Below are 20,706 nucleotides of genomic sequence, written 5' to 3'. Positions count from 1 at the left end.
GACATCCAAGAGATCAATATGATAACATTGTGAGGTATTATTAGGCGCAATTTCGATAGCTTAGCCAATTATGTGCGACGCTTAGAGATAAAGGGGGGACATTGGCAACACCTTGCCGCGAACTGTCAGCGTATGGATTCAAGCAAATATTGATTGTTGATAGATATCTTTTGCAAAGTGCCGTTACGCAGACCACGGGAACAACAAAAAGGGGCGACAGAGGCAGTCATGTATATATATATATATATATATGTATTTATTTTGTCGTTGTTGTTTTGGCTCCTCTATGGTTATCGCGTCTGTAGTCGCGATGACTGTAACTAACGTAGCACTATTTGACGTGGACTTCGACTGCGGCTGTTTGTGTTCATCGCTGCTGCTGCTGCTATTGCCACTGTCGCGAACTTTTTTTCATAGCGAAGTCGGAATGTTTGACGAGATGGCGCTCTTGAAACGGGGCCGAAGAGAGACTCGCGAAGACGTCGATGGTGACGGCAACAACGAATGATGTTGATGCGATGTCCAAGTATTTCCGGGCTTTGAGAGGCAATTCGGCCGCCGGCCAACTGTCCATTCGGTTGGCCCAGCAACAGCAGTAAAAGGAACGCATCAGCAAGAGCAGCAGAAGCAATAGCGACGTAACAGCAGCGCATTAGTTCATAGCGACGATTGCGGCAGCGCGCGAAAAGGCCCGCACGAGGGCTCGTAAGGTACAAGCAACGCCAAGAAGTAGCGAGACGGCAACAACGGCGATAGCCACCCTGCGACCGGCGGCCCCAGCGCTCGCAAAGCTGCAATCGAGCGAACAAGCGATAGCGGACAAGAGCCCGGTGGGCCCGTGCCCGAGCCCATGCCAGGTTCGGGCCCCAAGCACAACAAACTACTGCGCGCATGCACACACACATACACACGCACGTCGAAATACACAAGCAAACAGCATAGAACCCAGGGAAGTAGCCCACGTCCAGCGATTCGTTGCTTCACTTACTAGCATCACTACTACAACATTACTTCTACTACTATAACATATGCTGAACGAAGAAGAGGGCTGATGGCTCGTTTATGTGTGTGTATGTTTTTTGTGAGTGTGTGTATTTATGTGCCGGTATGATGTTGTTGGTGTTCTCAGAGTGAGTCGGTGAGTGTGCGTAGCCCCGTTGCCGCCGCTGACGACTGCACCGCAATCAACATCAGTACCAGCGACGTCAACAACAGTAAAGCGAACCGCGATGCAGGCCCTCTTGCGTAGCTCGAACTACGCTGATCTGTGCTGTTCAACGCAGTTCCCTCGGGTGGCCGTTCCATCCCTCTGATCGACGGACGCACAGACCGACCGGCTTTGCCGGACGCTCGGCGTTCTGTAAGCAGGCGCGTTTGACTTATGCTGCGACTGTGCTACGGTGCCAGCCTGTTGTTGTACCAGTTTCGCAACAAGAGCCGCAGATGCAGCGGTGGCAGGCAGTCGAGGCAGCCACCGAGAGCCGTCACCAGCGCAGCAGTGGCCATAGCCGCCGCTGCCGTTGCTGCCGCCGTCAGCGTGAGGCCGGGAGAGGGCTGAGTCAGTGGCTGTCGGAGCTAAGTGGTGCCGCAGAGCCGTTCGAGCCGCGGCAACCGCTACGTCGAGATGCCAGCGACGTCATCCCGCGCCAGCCAGCCAGCCAGCCAGCCAGCCCCGAGAACCAACGAAACGCTTGTTCGCTCCGCCACCAATGATGGTCGTGGCCACCGTAGCGGCTCACTTGGTCGCAGTCTACCTATCTCTATGACGGCAGCAGGTTCCTCCTTGGTCCTTCGTTTGCTCGCCAACGTGCGAAAAGTAGCTCAGCGACGCGGTACGACACACGACATAACGCAATACCGGTTCTCGAACGGGAGTTGGCTGTGTATTCCTGTGCTCCGCTGCTACGTTCTCTCAATGGCCAACTGACTGGCTATGCGACAAAAGAACTTCATTGCTCTTCGCTCGACCTAACCTAAGGAAGTGCGACGGTACAGGATCAGCTTTTCTTCTTGCCTTCCAACTCTGTGTGACCGGCACTCTTCATTCTTGTCATGAGTGATAGTACAACAAATGTTCGATCACCACAGTTACCCAGAAACTCTCTCGATCTTTAACCTAATTGGATACCGAACGAGCGGATATACAAAATAATTAAGTTTGGCGGATACAGCATAAGAGTAAGTTAGCTGCACTGAATTCCGTTGAATAAGGATCACGTACTTGCTAGAAATGATAATCAAGATGTTAGTATGCATAAGATTTCAATGTGAGAGCTATCTCATTTAAACTGACTAGTGATCAAGTGGCGCAAGGCCCAATAGACAACGTTATAATAATTGATGAACGAGCTAGGAAGTCCTAGTCGATAATATTGTTATTTTTATACTAAGCGTTCCCAAGGCTCCGTTCGTTTAGACACTTCATGTATCTATGTAGTGAAATGTAGAAGCAAAAGGACAGCTATTGATATGTGTTCCTAAGGTATCTGTGCCAGTCGACTCGAATATGACACTTCTGTAGGAATGGTACTACCATTTCGTATACAAATTCGCTATGGAATATCATGCGTAATTAATTCATAAGCGAATACTTCAACCTGTGACGAATGTAGCTACTTAATTTAATGACATACGACGATGCACTAGCTTTCGAAGTTTATGCTGAAACTCCCAGAGCATGATAGTGCCCTACTTATAGATGAACCTAAGGACAACTTCGTGGTCAACCACGCTGAGCACTCGACTCATCAATGAGCTCAGAGTCTACTAATTTTCGTGGTTTTACCGTGTTTTTAATTTGCTTCCATAAAACGACTTCATGATAAAAAGCTGGATAGCTACTTTAAGTATGTCTTTAAAATTCCTCCTGGTTAACAGAAGAGCTCAGCCGTTCGTAGCCCAGCTACCTGCCACAGACACCCGTTCAGTCCATCCCCATTTATTTACATCAACATACAACTGCTGCAATTGTCTCTGTGGGCCATCTATTAATCTATTGGCCCGAATGTATGTGTGTAGTGTGTGCGTGTGTGTGTGTGTGTGTACACCCGTCCAACTGCCTCTCCACCAATCTGACGGCTGTTCGTTTTTTCGACTCCAACTTCGGCCGCTAGTCGTCGTCGTCGTCATCATCATCATCGTCCTCGTAGTCGTTGTCAAACAGCTGATCGGCACAACATACCCCCGTTGTCCAAAACGAGGTGTTCCATCGGATTAAATAACATTGCTACCGGCAGTGATATTGCTAGTAGTAATGCTAGTTTTGCAGTTGTTGTTGCTAGTAACAGATCGGACGTCACCGTTTGCGTCGGAAACTCGACTTTATCGGCGTTCGTTGACGCTCCTTCAACTCCCTCCATCACACGATAGTAGCTTCGTTCGCTCGTGGCCACCACTGAAGGCAGCGATGCAGCGGGGCCACGAGCGGGCCACCACCAATGGACAACAGCGCCAGCAGCAGAGGGGCGGCACGAATGCAAAATCGCCTGCTTCTTAGTTGCCGTTGCCATTTTCGTCGTGGTTGTTCTTGTTGTTGTTGTTGTCGTCGTTGTTTTTTGCCTTACGCTCCTTCTTTGTACCATCGTTCTCCCTGTTGACGTCCGTCCCCCCCCCCCCCCAAGTTGGCGTCGTCAGCGTCATCGGCGGCGGATAGTAGTTTTGGGGGGCTGATGAGGCAGGCGATGGTGACTTAAGAGACCTTTGTGCGAATCTTGTGCCGCAGCTGTTACAGCGGCGGCAAAGGGACCGAGGGGCAGATGCGCCGCACCGCACGGGGTCTTGGGGCTCGGGGCTCGTGAGTCGCGACTCGGGGCGTTAGATGACGGACCAACCAGACGATGGTGTTGCAAACCTTGTTCTTGTGGAATGGTCGCTGTTACTGCCTTTTCCGCCGTCAGAGCGCTGATCATAAAGCCAACGTTATTGCTAACAACGCTCTATGTAAGCTGTCTTGCCTCGTCGTCAGCAGTCTGTTTGCTGCTGCCGCTGCTGGAGACCTTCTAGCCATAGGGTTCAAGCCCTGTCGCGAAAAGAGAAACTTACAGACATCACATATACACAGACACATTCACTCACACGGCCAGTCCAACAAGGTCTGTGTATGTCCATTTGTGCGCCGTTGGCCGTATTGGGTAACTGCGAGCGATGTAAGCTCTCCGACGAAATTGCTGTTGCTCTTACCGCTTCGTGTGAACGGATTTTGGGACCTACGAAGTGCGACGATGACCGACGTCAAAGACGACGACGACGACGATGACGCTGAACCGGAGGACAGAGGCAAAGACTACTACATCACCATCACAAGAAGATTATTACTGCCACTATTGCCCCTATTACCCTACAGCAATCCAACTACCGAGACACGGGGGGCAAGCAACTCGGGAAGGGTCTGATTTTAGTCAACCCCGAAATGCCCAACGACGAAGCTGCTGTACTTCGTTACATCAGAAGCTTTCGACCTAGGGAAGGTCCCCTTGGGAACAAAACAGCAATCTGAATAAACCATTTTAATCTAGCGTTTTTTGGCTGATGACGTTGCATTAAGTGAAAAGCGATCTCGGTCACTTTTTCAAGATACGCTAATTTCTCTTGTCTGTGTTCGGTACACTTATCTCCTGATCATGAATAGTTAACTTTGAGCAATAAAATGGAAACGTAGAAACATAAAGTGGGGAAGGCAGGCTGAGGGGGTTAAGAGTCGCGGGGATGAATGAGGAAAATGAAGCGGCGTGTATCACTTTGGCGAGTTATCGGGCGCTTTTCAATACTGAATTATGGCGCAGTTGGATGTAACGCAACGCGATCTGCCAGTATGAAAGTAACTTCGACGTACCCGTTACCATCATACACTGTTGCACATCGCCACTCCCAGGAGTTGTTTTGGATCCCCAGGCGATTGAGAAGAAGACGAAGAAAAAGGGGTGCTCTACTTATTGAGCCGCTTATCCGATATATCGCAATATATCTCAATTGCCACTGCGATTTTTGCCGTTCTGTCAGCGGCCGGCCGGCCAGCCGGTATATTTCTACTACTACAATCATCATCACCACCATCACCACCAAAAATCTGATGGTGATCGCTGTTATATGCAACGCTTGTTATTTGCCTCGAGACTCTCGGAGCGAGCACAAACTTCCGTCTATCCTGTATATTATCCGCATCTATGGTTGTGTCGATTTTTTCGTGCTGACACTGTGCGTGTATGTTTGTGTGTGAGTCAATTTCAGAGAGTTCTTTCCAAGCGGACGTTATGTCGGCTTTACGGGACAGAATCGACGTTGTCGGTTGCAGACCATCTTAGACAACGTATAGCTAGATATACTACTGTATAGAAACGAGTCGGCTGATTTGTTTTCATACAGTAGAACAACAACAAGTCAGGCGGCAGCAGCAGTTAGAGATGCGTGTGGTTCGACACTTCAGCTAGCGTTGTTTTCAACGCTCAGATACGCGACAGGAACGTTAAATACAGATCAACGCTACAAGTACGTGCTGCTACTGGGTATTGCGACTTTAAACCGAGAGAGGATGACTGGACAGAACAGAGAGCGTGGTGTTGCTGCTGTTGTTGTTAATGATGATGATGGCGCGGTCGTTCCTGGAGGAAGTTTTATTCTAATTCCGGACGAGGCGCAGGCTGGTTTTGTTTACTTCGGTAGCTACCACCATCGGCATCCGCTGGATTTAGGTGTAACAGCCGCCGTATGAGTAGACGATGATAAATCAGGGGGAACGAATTCATCGTATTCAACTCATCATCTGGCTCATAAATTGTGCTTTCGTGACGTTTTTGTTTTGCTCACTGTTTTTTCTCTTTCGAGAAGAGATCGAGAGTTTTCCTCTGCCAGTGTCCTTCCCCGTGTTTTGTGCTCCTGTGGCCCACAAACACTACCGCTCTACCCCGATAACGTACTCTACCTATTGACGTATGTTGGTACCTGTTCTACTGCTGACGCACTGCTGGTACCAGTGTCTTTCTCGTGTTCTCCATCCCCGCCGCCGTCACTTCTGCTGCTGCTGCTGGGGCACCCACTTCGCCTCATCTTGTCTCCGCGATATGTTAATGTACAACAGCGAGGCCAAGAGGTCGGACCCGCTCGAAGCGTCCCGAAGTCGATCTCGGATCGGCGTTCTCTCCTAGAATCGGGTTGGTCGAGAGTGGGTGAGGAGGCGCTAGACGCCAGCCCGAATCACCCACCAGAACGCCAGGCCGACAGCACCGTCTCCGTCAGTCTGTACTGCGCCAGCCAGCGTTCTCGAACGGCAGCTACCCATTCAGCAAGCCAGAAAGCCCCGAGCGCTCGGATCGATCGAACCAGTCGGGGCAGCCGTGTCAAGCTTAGAGAAGCTGGCGGTGCTCTGTTGCAGTCCGAGTCGGTCGCGCACTGGTACAGCGAGGACGCACCCAGCTACCCCACCGTTTCATCCACTTGTGCAGCTGCCACTAGCACTGTTTCTACCGCTACTACTGCCAAAGCCATTGCTACAAGATGCGTCTGTGCACCACTGGTAAGCACCTCTAGCTCTACTACAAGCAGCACCAGTCGGTGAATGTTGACGATGCCAGTAAAAGTAACAGTCAAAATAGTCTCCCTTTTGCTGCTGCTGTTGTTGCACATCGTTTCCGTAGTCTCACTGATTTGGTCGCTCGTTCAGCTCGCCTCGGATCATTCGTTTGCTCGCTCCGTTGCCGTCTCTATTCCGTCATCTCCTGCTGCTGTTGCTGCTGCTGCCGCCATCGCCGCCGCCGCCGTCGTCTCCACCGGTGCTCTGGTGGGTCGGTCAGACTGACGGTTCTCGACGGCGCATGCGCGCCAACAGAGACACAGCGCCGCCGCTGCACGCCTGCCGCGACGGCAGTAGCAGTCGCCGCCGCCACCGCCGCTGCTTCTGCCGCGACTGCTTTTACTCCTCGTCGGCCGCGGCAGCACCCGACCGCGCTACTGGTCTGGTTCGGCTACGCACTGTTCGACTCGGCGAAGAGTGAATCGGTGTTGGTACCGGGAGAGACGATCCTCTTTGGGAGTCCACTTTGACGGACGCTCGGAGCCAAGAAACGTCGGAGTGTTCTAACACGACACTGCCTGCACGTTACTACTCCTTGTCTACCAGTTTGATGGTACTTGCCGTCGCCAACAGGCCAAGTTAGCAACGAGGCGACTGCAGTAGAAACGACCTGTCTATCCATTTCGTGTTAGCTTCGCTGTCGCTGTAGAGGAATGAGTGCGATGCTTAGCGCATAAAAGCTGATAGCAGAATTGTCTGGTAGTATGACCGTGAGTGCGTTCGATCCTATGCCTCAGTCCAGATCGGTTATGCGGATGTGTCTTGTACTCTGCGAAATATGACAGCAAATCTCTGTTTGTGCAGCAGCGATCTTTTAGCTGTGCCCTCTGTCCCTCCTAACACCGCCACGATCCTTGCTAACATAGCTTGTTACGTAAGGATCAGACATAAATGATAGTCAGACATAGCTAACCAGATGTTAAGAAGCATCTGTGAAGATCGACACAGCAGCATATACAATTGATTGCAAAATCTAAAACAACAACAGGTGGCGAGTAAACCGAATCTGCGCCAACTCACTAAATCAGCCATTTGGCGTTTTGCAACAGGCCGGAACCTATCCGCCCCCTGTGTACTTCAGCGACTACCGTCTCGTCTGTGAACTAAGTCAAAGACGGTGCCTACGTCGATCAGTGCTTGTGCATGTGTGAGTCTGTGCTTTTACCATCTGTGTGTTGCGATGAACTGTCGCCATCGTTGATCTGTGTACTGATGAATCTGCTCCCTAGATCGACTTCCTGTATCTCCCGGTCTTTCGTTGTTGGCGATTTCATCGTTGATGGTAGGACATCTCAGCGGACGTCATTGTCAATTCGGTGAGTACTACGTGAGACTGTATTTGTGTTCGTGCTCTTTGCACATTCCACGTTTCTAGCTACGCTGACACTTTACAGTGGCTCCTGTACTACTGCTGCTGCTAGGTCTTGCCGCTAACATTGCTATAGGATAACAAGAAGCAAATATTCAAGGGTCCCAACCGAGAGTTTCCTCCATTAATGGGCCGACCCACTTTCCTACAAGTTCTCGATGCCCTCCGATCCGAACAGATTTTCCCAGCACTAGGTTTCGATACAGGGCTACAAATGCGTAGCAAATGCTGGACTTATGGAAACGAAGACATATATATATATATACCCAACTGAGTGTTGGATGCATTATCACTTTTCTGCTCGAGCTAACTCCTTTTTACGTTTTATAGATTACTGCACGGTTTACGAAGAGCCTTTTTCTCTGCAGATGGAATACCTGCGAGCCTACTAGGTATTTGATATTCCATACGTATATGTACAGATCGGTGCTCCCTAAGTCTAGTGTTTAGCGTTTTAGTCAAACGCTGTATTCGTTTCTAGTCTATATACGTTTTAGCTTGAAATAGCAGCCTTCCTTCTTAGGGCAGTCAGACGTTCAGCGCATTGACATTAGATTAGTTAACTTGTAGCGGGGTTTGTTGTCATGTACTGCAGTTGGCTACAGCTGGTCGAAGCTGCTGCAGAGGTAGCGAAGCCAGCAAGGAAGGCCTCGCATGTCAGCGGCCAGCCTGGCTATATAACTTGCCTGGCTAACTGAAGTCTGTACGCAACAGTCCGTGTACTACTATGCTATAAGCACAGCTATTGCCGTTGTTGCTGATCATGATTATGACGATGATGTTGATGGCGATGCTTGTTTATGCTGCACTGCCTTAGCGCGACGAGGTCCGTCGTGCCATTTCGTCCTCGCGATGTTGCCTTGTCTTGTCGACTTGGATCGGACTGCACTGTATGCTCGTCGTTTCATTCGTTTCGCAGGCCGCTGCTGGCTTTTGTTCTCTTCGCGATCATGTGTTCTTGCTGGCATAACAACACCATCTGACAACAACAACAACAACAGCGGCAGCGGCGGCCGCTACAGCTACGGCAAGACCATGATTGCAGCCTTCGCTGTCTCCCTCGGAAAGCCAGCCAGTCGCCTTCGTCACACTATGCGTTGAAGTGTAGCTGCTGCAAGAACGACATCGTCCCAGCGCCAGCGGCGGCATCAGCTGAAGTAGCGGCGGTCAGAGAAACGAAAAGAGAAGCAGAGAAGTGGGCCCCGGTGGCCAAGCCGTGGCTGACCCCCTTTCGAGCTCCGGCTGCCATGACCCAAATTCTTGGCAACTTCTTTTTCATCATCGTCGTCGTCTTCTTCTTCGCCTCCTTCTTCTCTACATTACACACTACTGTGTTCGTTACTACACTGCTGATGCCAACTGATGACCGTAATGGCAGCAGCAGCAGCAGCAACATTAACTGCAGAATCGGCGTCGAAGAGCTGAGCAGGTCTGCGCCGGTGGGCACTGTAGCAGCTATTGCTCTACCGAAGTCGCTGAACAACGGAGTCTTCCTTCGACTGCGATAGCAGCTGACTCAGCCCAGCGCCACTCAGCACCACTCGACGCAATAGCAATCTTAGCTCGGGGTTCTGGCTTTACGTCCAGCAACGGAACGGCCGTGGCAAACCCCAGCTCGACCATGCATAAGATGAACACACTTGCACACTGCGCACAAGATTCAGACACAGTCAAATGCTCGCACACATTCACTGATAGACAACAACGGGCTCACACAGCAAACTATAGTGACTGCTGCAAGCCAGCAACTGCGTGATGATCTTGATGTGCCGCTGCTACTGCTACTGCTAGGTAAAAATACCTGGCAAGCACATATGCATGCACACATACACACACATAAACAGCTCGAACTAGCTCACTCGCTGGTTCGCTTTCTCGCAATTTACGCTCATGAGTAAGGAAGAAGCCAAGCTGCTGGTGGCTTGACCTGCCAGGGGGCCACCCGATGTCGACACAGTCCGTTAGGCCGTATGCGAAGCGGCTTGATGGTGCAGCTGCCGTCAACTGTAGCTGGCGTAGTTCGTGGCGGCATCGGCGGCGTCACCAGCACCAGCAATAACACAAGCCGCTGTGCCCCCCTTTTGAGCATATGAGTTCTGCGTGAGAAATTCTGCAATGATCGTTTCGTTTCGTTCGAAGCTGGCGATTGCGCGACGGCTCAATTCCACTCGATTCGACTTAGCTTAGCTTTTCCGAGCCACTCTCAACAAGCAGACATCTATACACACATTCGCAAGCTCACGGAGACGCCCAGCCCGAGTGTTAGTGTCACAACAATAACAATATGTTAGAAACTAACCATCATCTTCGTTGGCACGGATCGCCACCTTGCGGCGACGTGAATTGATGATGACAACGGTAGCGTCGCCTCCGCAGGCGTTTGCCTCATGTCTCGCTGCTGTTGGCCCTGCGATGTTTTCGGTGTTGCTTTGATTACTGCTGGTGTTGTCCGCCTTGTCCTGTCATTGCCCCACGGACAGACACGGGCTGACCGACAGGTACCGTTGTCCCGGCCTGGAAAAGAGCCATAGCTGCCTATCGTTGCATATATAATCTTCGTCTGTCTCGATGTAGTGTATAATATAGTATAGTATTAATAATGCATAAAAGCTTGTCGTGTGGTTTTTTTCGTGTTGCTGTTACGGCTTCTTCCGACGCTACATTGCATGTGTTGCCATCGTGGCACTCGGTTGAGTGTCACTGTTTGGTCACAGTACATGGCGACGTATGCGCGCTCCCGCAGGGCCTTTCGACCTACGGCACAGCAGCATAGTCGGAAGCGACCATTACACTAGAGCGATCGTCGCACGAGTATAGCGCACAGAGTGAGAGCGGCGAGTATAGGTAGGTCGGTAGAAGACGTAGTAATAGCCATGTTCGAAGCAGCAGAAGGCTAAAACTGCAGCGGCGGCGGCAGCGGCCGGTACAGCAACAGCATCGGCAGTTTCGGTGGTGGTGGCGTCGGGCGAGTCCAGCTGAGAGCGCTGGGAGAGTTAATGGGAAACCATCCGTGTTCCACCCGTCACCATCGTCGTCGACGTATCCATCGTTATTTCACCGAATCGTATGCCGTGCGCTAGACCTGAGTAACGTGGCCTACCAGCTACCTGCAGATCGCTGCTGCTGGGCTGCCTCGAAAGTTGGTAGGCTCCCTCCACTCGACAAAGGATAAAGACAGGGCGGGGGGAAACTCGATACTCAAACGTAAATACTCGACTGCGCTCTCACACGCTCACGGTTCTCTGTGGGCCGTGAGCAGAAGCTTCTGTAAGAGAGGCCGCTTCTGGAGATTCTTGGCTATGCACATTTCTCAAACTGTACTAGAAGAGCGTTACCGCCGCCGGCCGATAAATCGCGCTCGGATGGATACACTCGTCGTGGCCGTGGTCGTCATCATGCTTGTAATGCCAACAAAGACCTATCTATATCTCAGCAAAGAACAGCGTCATCCGAACGCCTCAAATGGAGCCAGCAGCCGTAGAGAATCTGTACGTACGTTCAACGGCGGTCTCAGTTCACGTCTGTTAGACGTTTGCTTGCTCGGCCGCTCAGCAGCATAGCCGTTTCCTCTACTGGAGTATCGCCGAGTAAGCGATTGCTGCTGCAGCCGTTAACTCTGTCCTTTCGACGTCAGCGTCATCGTCGACATCTCGTATCACCTAGGCTGTTCGGCGGTACGCCTACTTTCACCGAGAATAGAAGGATTTTATACGGAGGTGGTTGGCCTGTTAGAGGGAAGTAAAGAGTTTCCTCGGCAAGCTGCCACAATTCCTGGTGCAGCATCCATAACGGTGTGGGTAGAAGAGGAGCGCCCAACGAGAGCAAATCTGCTGCGATTTTCCGCCCTCCGAGATCACAAATGACTCGAAGGCGACAGAGGCATACACACTTAAATATACATATATCTATTAAAGATAATGACATCGTTTGTCTCTCGGCGTCTGCAGGCGCGTCCATCGATCGACTCCACACCCTGTCTATGTATTTGCGTTCACAATGGATATGCAGTGAGTATGCGGGACGTTGCATAAAAGCTGTTCGACTGTTAGGTAGAGAGCGTCTGTGTACTCAGCGCTGAACGCCGAGCTCTGTGTAATCGCCTGTCCGTTCTCACCTGGTAGTGACGGAGGCGACAACGGCAGCATCCCTGCGGCCAATGCCTCTCAAAGATTATCTTCTATGTTCTTGAGCCCTCTTGAGAGCGCCATAAAGTTTACAGCGGGAGCAGCGCCGACAAAGCGCCGACGAACCACTCGCCAGCTACTATCATTCCTCTTTTATTTACATTTGCATAGGTAGACTAGCGTAGATCTACTTGGCGACGGTCTCTATCTCTTAACAAACAAATCAACTAGATCAAAGATCTCCAATTTTGCTAGTCGCTAGTGTCGATGCTGCGTCTGATGTTTGCGCCCAACCATAGCGTGTTCTCCATTTTCTTCTAAAAGTAAAACAGCGATAAATTTGTCGCTGCTCCGGGGGCATTCCAGCTATCGATAACGTTCGTATGGCCTCGGTTAGCGAAGCTGCTGGTCGCTTGCCGTCGTTATTATGACGACGGCCAACCCGACGCTCAAGGGGGTGTCTCAAGAAACGACGCTTGGTTAGAGGAAAGATACGCCAAGAGGTATCACTTTGGTATGTGGACATTATACGCGCCGCGACCCAGCTTCCCAGCTCGCCGGCTTGCCTCGGAATTATGGATAAGAGAAAAAAGAAAAAAAGCACACGGAGCAATAAGCAGCCAGCGATGGCGTCTCCCTCCGTTTTCGTTCATCCGACTGCTCATTGCATTGTTGATCCGGGCAGCTACAGCGCTATTGGTAATTGTACTTGATTCAATTTCGTTCGCTGGCTGTCAGCCCACCAACAACATTCTGCAAGCGTCACAGACCAGCAACGACAACGTTGTCGATGGCGGCGGCATCAAGATTGAGACCTGAATCGAACAAATGTGAAGAGATGCTTATGCAATTAGACAGATAGAAGATGCGTGAAGCGTCGCTGCGATCCAAGCTGTAAGGCGAAGATGGAGCGACAATTTTTGACCGAGTTTCACTTTCTCTTTTACCAGGCGATCCAGTAACAACAACAACAACAACATCAACAACCATCGCATTTTGACTAGCGTCTCGTCATCTTGCGATGCTCGGTACTTGACGACACCGAGGGTCTTTCGACGGGCCCCACACACGCCGCTATCGGCCCGGGCTTGCGCCAGAGCTCTTACGCCGTTGGATGGACGTTGGAACCACGAAGCTCCGACGTCCGCCTGGCGGAAGGGTCTTCATGGCTTTTTTCATCGACATCACTAGCAGCAGCGTCAATATTATCGGGTCTGTTTGCGCACTTGGACGTCTCGAAGCGACGACCGGAATTCCCTCCAGTTCGCTCCGTTCGCTGCTGCGGCTAAAGCCACGACTGCTGGCGCTCGGTTCTTGCCGCCACCGCTGCCGCTGTTGCTGCCGCCGCATTGCGGCTGTGTGCGTCTACTGTGTCGCCGTCAATGCATATTCGACGTTGGTCGTTCGCTCTTGTTGCCTGGAGGTATAGAACGAGGGCCGAGCGGCGAGATAGGTAGGCAGCTAGCGGCTACGACTGCACCGCCAACAACAGCGTTGAACAACCATTGGAATCGCATACACGCACAGACACGCACGATTAGGCGATAGTACCAAAGTCGGGGTGGCTGGCGACGGTGCTGCTGAGGAAAGCGACTGCGCAACAATGAAAAATCGGCTTCGTCGTAGCACGGCGTCATTTGGATACGGCGACGAGGAAGACAAAAAGAAGACAAAGACTATCATTTATGGATTATCCTTGAGCAACAACATCCCCGTCAGTTGTTGTTCTCTCCTCCAGCCAATTCTGTTTCAGAGTAACGCTACTTTTCTATATGGGCGACACCTGCAATGACGCGGCAATCGTGGTTTGCAATCGAGTCAATTAGTCATTACACGGCCGAAGTAACGACTAATGAAATACACAAGACACCGGTTAGCGGCACCTGATTTCAGAACAATCCGTTGTTGCTACGCGAACGGCTGCTGGGCGAGTTAGTGACTCATCATACCCGAGAGCTGTACGCTGCTGTTCTACATTAAAACACTGTATTATACAATATGTCGTGCTTGTTGCTAATGGTGATGATTGCAGTGCAGGAAGTAGTACGATCGATGAGACTGTGATACTGGCAGTAGCTACATATATATATATATATATATATGTTGAAGGCAGGCCAGGTCATTCAGGATCTTAGCTATGGGCCGAGGCATAACTTTGTCGTGGTTGTCCCGAGTTAGCTAACGTTTGCTCTGAACGGGCTCGGGACGCTTCGCCAACTCTGCTGCTGCTGTTTGGATCATTGCCATACCGTGCTGTGTCCTTATCCGCTGGCGATGTCGGCACTGCGTGGTGGGTCGCGGCTGGCGCTGCTTCTCGGTTTCATCTTGCTGTCGTTGTCGTCGCTATCGGTTACAGCTGCTGCTGCTTCTGTTGTTGCTCTGAGGCGTTGAGCTTATATTGTGTGGGACTCGCAAGCACATCGTCCGCCCGAAGCACGCATTTGTAGCTAAAAGCACATTAAAATTCGCTTTAACATAGAAGAACATCGGCTGTCTGTTTGCTAGCTAGTCAGTTAGGTCGAAGCTGGCGTCGAGCGACCAAGTCAGCCGAAATGGAGGACCCGAAATCTTTTTGTTTCCAGCTGCTCTTGCAAGTGGCTGGCCGGTGGCTAGCCCGCTCGATTCGAGGGTCGAGCTGAACAGCCGCGGCTGGTTGAGTAGAAAAGGCGTGGAACCGACTGCTAGGAGGCTTTGACCCTACCATCATGAACATGACTTGAAGCCTCTGCTGATGACCACGAGCCAACGAACCGCAAACGTCTCGTTTGCCATCATCATCGACTGAACTAAAAACCGTAGGAGAAGGTAGTGTCTTGCTACTTCGATGTTTCAAAAGCGTACTCCATGATTTATTATACGGCCTCCCCCATTTGTCGTCATATGCTTCACCGATATTGCTAAATCGATCTGTAACCTGCCCCATGGATTCTTGTGTACCTCCCTAACGACAAATCTCACTGTATTCTGTAGCGTTTATTAGACAAACCTGACGCGCTAATTGTTGCTATAGGAACTACTGGAAACATATCTATTCCTGTTCAAAGTGACATTTACAGTTTATACGGAATCTCGATATCCGCACAATGCTGGGCGATTTGTGACAGAAATTAAAAAAAAATACTTTATTATTACTTAGCTCAAATCCTTTAAGGCTATCTCACCTGCCGGAGCGCACCTGCTGGTAGGGATCCAAGCAGAGCGTAGGCGCCGGCCGTAGAAAAGTAGGGCATAGATAAGCAGCTGTTGTTGGGAAGCTTATATGTAATCATCGTAGTGGAACAAAGGTGTCTGTTGCGTTGCTCGACGACTGCCGGCCCGCTTCTGACTCGCTCCATCGTCCCCTCCGCTCTTAGCTACTCAGTCCTTGGCCATGGCGGCGTCAGGAGTTGCGGTTATATTCAGCTGAGATTTATCCGAGGAGTAGCTTATTAACAAGCTCTGCCACTCTATCGTACAAGATAGAAGTGCGTTTATTCCTGATTCCTACATCTGCCACTCCCCTTCCCTCCCTGTCTCCCTCCTTCACCCCCCTGACCTGCCTCATTGTGTTCTCTCTCGGTAGACTGTCGCGCTGACTGTAATGGTGGCGCCGGCGACGACGACGACTGCTGCGTCGGTGGTATCCGTCTTCAGCAGCCAGCCCACGAAGTCTGGCGGAACGTGAGGCCCCAGGGCGTTCGGAGTTTTGCCGAGTCATCAGAGTCAACAGAACAGATACTCGGTCGTTCGCTCAATCGCCTACTAGCTTGGCCGGGTCGCTCCGGCCATCGCTGAGTCACTTGTTCAGGTCGTCGGCTCGTTCTCACACTCACATCGATTCACATAGAATAGAGCGGAGCGCTATGTGCTGCTGTTGTCGTGTGAGCGCGTGTGTTGCTGCCTCTACTGCTCGGAGTGAGGTGCACTTGTCGCTCGGCTGCTCCGCTGCTGCTGCTGCTTTGTAAAGCGTTCGCGTTCGTCTTTGCATTTGTGTTCGCGTCCGTTCTCGTCCTGTCCCGTCTCGCTCGCCTTTTGGACGACCGGCGACTCAGCAGCGGCGGCAGCAGCAACAACTCGATGGCTCATCGTTCGCTCCGTGCCGTCTGTTTCAAAGCACTCTGAAGCTTCGGAGACACCATTATCGCCACAGCGCTCGCATACAGTGGAGTTGTGTTCTGCTATCGTTGCTGCTGCTATTGAAACCGAGAACCCACGGCGGCGGCCGCCGCCGTTGCCATCACAGAGCAGCATCCTGTCCTGTGGTCCCGGCGGAGCGAGCCGTAAACAGACTGTTCTCCATTCTGGACTGTGTAGCAGGGACGTCTATATTCTGCCAGCGACGAGGACGAGCTACAGAGTCGGTTGCGATTGCGACGACGCGGTGCAGTCGGGAGAGCAGTCAGCGCATCCCGAGGCAGAGCGACTCAGTCAGCTCGAAACCGAGTCAGATGGCTGAACGGCTACGGCGCAGACGCTGCTAGCTCGGTCGACGCCACCACTGCAGCACGTCTCATCGCTCCCCGCCGAAGTCACTGTTGTTCGTTGCGACCAACCCTGCTGGGAGTGCTCCTACTATTCACATTACAACGCACTATATAGATAGTTAGATATGTAGGAGCCACTCGCGCATGCGCCGTGACCGCGCCGGGTTCCGGATTAGAGCCGTTCCGAGTAGTGGTACGGCTCGCTCGCTCGATCGACCGACCGACCGCCTCGATTGTGCTTCGGCCTCTGTGGCTCTTGTCTGGCGTCTCTCTCCCTGGAGCTACTCCAGAATAACGCCCGTTCGGGCGCGTTCACATTGGTCGTCAAGTGTTCGCCGACGCCTCCGCCGCCGCTGCTGCTGTTGCTGCCGCAATTCGGTTGCATTGTTGTCGAGAGTCGCTAGCCAGCAACAGCCCAACTCCATCTAAGCATTGAGCGTTCGCAGAATGTCAGCTCGTTTGGCGCTCAGCTCAAAGCAGCCCGGGAGAACGACCCGTAGAGGTCTGCTGACGCAGACGGCACCGGTGCAAGACACAATTGACCAATATCGTTGGGGGGAGCAGGGGGAGAGAATTAGAAGGCAGCCATCAGTAGTCCGCCGCCGGCAGATGGAGCCGTGGCTGTTCCAGGGATAGTGGCAAGTCGGAATAGATAGACCCTGAACATTTTGCACATTTACTTACTTTGGTTGACAGCCAACCAGCCAGCCTGCTTGCCGCCTGCCTGCTTTCTGCATATTGTTAGGACGCTGGCGGCAAGGCAGCCATAGTAGCAGCGGTGCCGATGGCAACAACGACTGCCAGACAACGTCAATAACATCTACGACGTCGACTACTGACACAAGCTCCGGAGAGGGCGGAACCCGACCTCGTTAGTTCGCATCGCGGCTGTTCTCGGGGCAGAAGAGTAGTGAAGAGAATCCACCGTCACCTCACCGCGGGCAGGTCCGTAAACCGGGTTACCTCAACAGCTGGACTAACTGAACCGAACGTCGAAAGAATTAAGGGGAATCAGAAGTAAGGCTCGAAGCCAGCAAGATAGCCGTTTCGTTGTTGCTTCTGATGACGGCTTTATCAGGCAATGGCGTGGTCTGTAAAAGACACTAGCCGTCATTGTCGCCGTTGTAGAGATGGCGCTAATGCTGACCGTGACATCGTTCGGCGCTAACTCCGTTGCCAGTCAGACTACCTGTATCGATGATGGTGATGCTGAGGCTGATGCTGCTACTGAAACACTATCGAGATAGTTGTCACGAGAAGCGCGGCGATTCTCCTGACGCAACTTCGTCGTGAGTAAGGCTTAGCAGCAGCAGCAGCAGCAGCTAGCGAAGACGCGAGCGAAGAAATCTCGGCCCGCACGGCACGGCATGCCCAACGAGCACATATTACCTCGCCGTCCTTCAGAAAAAACTCGATAGACCAAATAGGTTGGATAAGAAGGTACAGCAGAAATAGAAGGCGGTATCCTCTCCCTTTCTATTGCTGTCGCTTGACTCCGTCCAGGCTTCCTAGCTGGCCTAACAAGAATTTATATCAACTAAGACACAGATCTATGCCGTGGTTGAGAGGAAAGACGCCCAAAACAGTAACAGTTGGTTGCAATAACAAAAACAATAGCACTGCGTAACTAAAATGTATTGTATCTTGCGAGAGTTGCCTCAAGAGGGAAAAATGACTTAGGCCAGGGTTGAAATGTTAGAAACACCTGTCTGAAGGCATATAGCCACAACAACGAGACTAGGCCCGGCTCGTTGCTGCCCAGACTGATCGGGGTAGCGGGAATTGCGGTATATCCGACAGCGGTTCGTCGTAGTGTATTATCGTCTTGTGACATCAGGCTGGGCTATGGCGGAATATAAAAATTATATTTCGTTGTTGTCGTTTTTGTTGTTGTTTCACTGAGGCGAACCAAGAAGCACTGAGAAGGCGAAATGACGTTTCGGCAACAGTAGCAGCAGCAGCATCATCAGCAGTGGTGGTGCTTCGGGCCGCGCGCGGGAAGTGGAGATGCGGAAGTTTCGGAACAGATCAGGGTCATCGGGAGTCGTCATTCGGCCGTGTTGGCCAGTAAACGAGACAGGCAACGAAGCATTGACGCCAGCAACGGTTCACTGATGTCGGCAATGGCGGCCGTTGCTGCTGCTGCTGTCTCCGGCACCGGCCGGTCACTCAGTCAGTCAGTCAGTCAGTCGCAAAACTACTGTGCCGCTGCTATTAACATTGGCCATTTCAACGAACGCAGAGATCTAATGGAAGCGAGAGGTTGAACAGCTCCAAAGATCCATCTCCTTTCACCTACGAACGTCTTTCGAGTCTTTCGTCGTCTTCATGTCCATCAGTGTCATTGGCAACCACAGCAGCACCAGCATCATTATCACCGGCATCAGCAGTCGTAGCAGCCGCGGGAAACTCGTAGCCATCGACATCTTCGTTGTCGAACGCTCCAGTGGATGCTTCTGCCTGCCGTCGTAGCCACTGCCGTTGCTTTCGCTGGTTGTGCGCAATCAATGGACAACGGATAGACAAGAAAATGCATAGCCACTTCCCGTCTCATCATTCCAGCCAGCGAGCCAGTAGCGTGCGTCCGACCGTCAATTGGTCCATCCGAAAGCGCCTGTCGCCGATTGCTGCCCTCGTGCTGCTGCTGCTGCTGCTGATGATGATGATGGTGATGACGATTACCCCAGCTACGCAAGCCATCACAGCCAACTTTGCTGACCAGTTCTTGCTGGTGCATCTTCGTGTCGTATTTTTCTTCTTCTTTTTCATTCTTGCCCCTTGGGCTGTTGCAGCGGCCGCGTTAACAGCGAAGCAGCTACGAATAGCGGTTCTGCCTTCTGCCGCTGAGCAGTCGACTACTATAATTGCTTGACTACTAACCACCAGCTCTGTTTGCGAAGTGCGCGCAGCTCACCTTCACCGGTACACACGCACAACCTCACGGCCAGTGCAAAGATGCGATTACACAGACAACCGTTATTCTAGCAACTGGCAACGGCTAGCCAGGCATTGGATGGCAGTGGCGGCCGAGTTATGCGTCGCGAAGGCAGTAAGAGCGAGCAACCGGCTGTGACAACGAAGGTTGCGACTGCCGCCCCATCTTCCCCTTTGCCTTCGGCGGAGGCATCAAACCAGCGACATGAAGTGCTGGTGGCAGTGCTTTAAATGATGCTGACGGTGTTGTTAGCGTTGACGGCGAGGCTAACTGACCAGTCAGCCAGTCACATGGGCTGTTGATCATGGTTGTTTTTTTGGCGGCCCCCAAATGAAGTTCGCCGGTTACCGCCTCGATTGGTTGCTACCAGATGGACAGATTGCGCAGATCGTTTCTCGAAAAAAGCAATATAAAGTACGAAAGAGTCCTTCTCAAAGTGGCAAGCGGTTAAGATAACAACAGGGCAGCATGGACAACGTCGGCTGCATCATGGACGACACACGCGCACAGACACGGCGAACATCGCGTGCCCGATGAACACGAACGGTACTCGTGTATGTACAAGTCGAAACAGCGACGCAGCAACCGCAACAGATAACTGGCGTCATTCTACCGGAAATGAAGTGCAAGGCTAGCGGCTGCCTCAACTGCCACGAAGCGGCTGCGAAGCAGCACGCCTTTCGTTCGTCAAGAACAGCTGGAGACTTTTTCGCATCCAGCGGTCGCAATGATGGCGATGATGCGACGGTACAGCATGTTTATATATATACATATTTATGTTGTAGATGCAGCATGCAAGCATCAACACACGTAATGGTGGGCAATAGTGTGGCTTCCAGCCGTCTTTGATACTTTGGTAGATAGCTCATGTCTGAAGCCCCGGCGCCAGCAAGGGCGGGCGAAACAACTGTCAGCCAATGGCGACTAAACAGGGCAACAAAAAAGTGAGATTTTGCAAAGAGATAGGTGACTTACGCGCGCTCGTTTCTTCTATTTTCGTTTGGGAGCGGCTGGCTATGACGGTGGAATGAAACTATATTGCTGATGTGCCCTCTACTTTTCGCTACCAGCATTGCAACAGGCAGCGCGACGTGTGTCAGGGTAGATGGTTCATCATACGCTGACAACGGCCCGCGTCTTCTGTTACGTGCAACCAAGTCTGCTACAACATGTTCACGGCGCAACATGATTATGGAGCTAATGAGGCACCTAGATTCAGCTTAATAGTTTAGTCGCTAGCTTGCTTCATA

General features: G+C 51.7%; 1 protein-coding gene across 1 annotated transcript in view; it reads left to right on the top strand.

Annotated features, from left to right (window-relative positions):
• Nucleotides 1-1,488: 1,488 nt before the first annotated feature.
• Nucleotides 1,489-20,706, top strand: part of LOC111243315 (uncharacterized) — a 32,935-nt gene continuing 13,717 nt past the window's right edge. Inside the window, exon 1 of the mRNA XM_022788665.2 lies at nt 1,489-7,881. The gene's annotated coding sequence lies outside the window, so the exon portion shown is untranslated. The remainder of the gene's footprint in view (nt 7,882-20,706) is intronic.

Source organism: Varroa destructor, unplaced genomic scaffold (genome assembly GCF_002443255.2).
Source record: "Varroa destructor unplaced genomic scaffold, Vdes_3.0 BEIS01000001.1, whole genome shotgun sequence".
In the NCBI taxonomy this organism is placed as follows: domain Eukaryota; kingdom Metazoa; phylum Arthropoda; class Arachnida; order Mesostigmata; family Varroidae; genus Varroa; species Varroa destructor.
This window is presented reverse-complemented; position numbering and strand designations above follow the sequence as displayed.